This window comes from Penaeus monodon, chromosome 35, assembly GCF_015228065.2.
Source record: "Penaeus monodon isolate SGIC_2016 chromosome 35, NSTDA_Pmon_1, whole genome shotgun sequence".
In the NCBI taxonomy this organism is placed as follows: Eukaryota; Metazoa; Arthropoda; class Malacostraca; order Decapoda; family Penaeidae; genus Penaeus; species Penaeus monodon.
The window spans coordinates 34,188,572-34,190,085 of NC_051420.1; positions in this window are offsets into that span (position 1 = coordinate 34,188,572).

The following is a 1,514-nucleotide window of genomic DNA, read 5'->3' on the forward strand; positions in this document are numbered from 1 at the left end:
TAATATATATATATTATATATAATTATATATATATATAATATATTTTTATAACGTACACACACAAAACATATATAAATATAAATAAAAAAAAATATTAATAAAAATAATAAAAATATATAATATATACAAAAATTAGTGTGGTGTGTGTGGGTGGTTGTGTGTGTGTGTTGTGTGTGTGGGGGTGTTGTGGTTTTTTTGGGGGGTTGGGTGTGTGGGTTTTAAAAAAAAGGGTTTAAAACGATATAAATATAAATATATATATATAAAATTTTTAAATTATATAAATAAAATAATATATATATATTATATACATATTATATATAATTAGTATATATATATAAAATATATATATATATATATATATAATAAAAAAATAATATATAATTATATTATTATAAGTAATATATATATTTTAATATATTTATATATTAATATATATACATGGGCATAATATATATAAAATATAATATTTATATATATATATATATTATATTATATATATAATATATATAATATATAAATATAGTTTTAACATAATACCGATGTTTGACCCAATTACCCCTGGCCACAGTCCAGCGCACATGAGGCAGCCCTCCTCCTCAGCCTTTTCCCCAACAGGATTAAAACCACTAATATACGAAACCCCCGCGAGGGGGGATAAAACAACTTTACCCCCCCCCTCCTACCCCCTCCCAGGTTCATACTGGGGGAGTGACGAAGGGGAAAAGCCAAGGGGGGAACCCCATTAAGAGAATGCCCACGGGGAAATCACACTTAGAAAATATCCCCCTTTGTCCACTTTGGGGAATGCCCCCTTAGAAATGCCCCCTTAGGGACACTTTTGAAGAAAAAAAACAATTAGAAAAACCCACTTAGGTCACCTGGAGAATGCCCCTCTCCCAAAAAAAACCCCTTGGGAAAAATTACTTGGACAAGGCCACCAGGTGCTCCTTTTGGGAAACCCCTTACGCCCCCGTGAGAGAGCCCCCTTGGAGAGCCCCTCCACGCCCACTTGAAGACCGGGAAGGACAGCCACCCCCCCCAGATTTCCCCCAAATATAAGGGACAGAGTTTAAGGTCAACGAGACACTGGGGGCGGGAGGGGGAGGCAGGGGGTAGGGGAGAAGGACGAGGAGGAGGAGGTGGAGGAGGAGGAGGAACAGAAGGAGGAGGAGATGAAGGAAAGGGTAAAAGGGAGAGGAGGAGGAGGAGGAGGAAGGGGAGTTGGGGAGAAAAGAGGAGAAGGAATGATAATAATGATAAGAAGAAGAAGAAGAAGAAGCAAAGAAGAAGAAGAAAAAGAAGAAAAAGATGATGATGTTGATGAAGAAGAAGGACAAAGAAGAAAAAGAAAAGGGGAAAAGGAGGGGACGAAAAGAAGCAGAGGAAAAGAAGGACCGTGGAGGGAAAATTTAGATCTTTAAAAGGTAGGAATGGTTCGGCGGCAGGAGGGAGAGAGAGACAGAAAGAGAGGGAGAGAGAAAAGAGAGAGAGAGAGAGAAGAGAGAGAGAG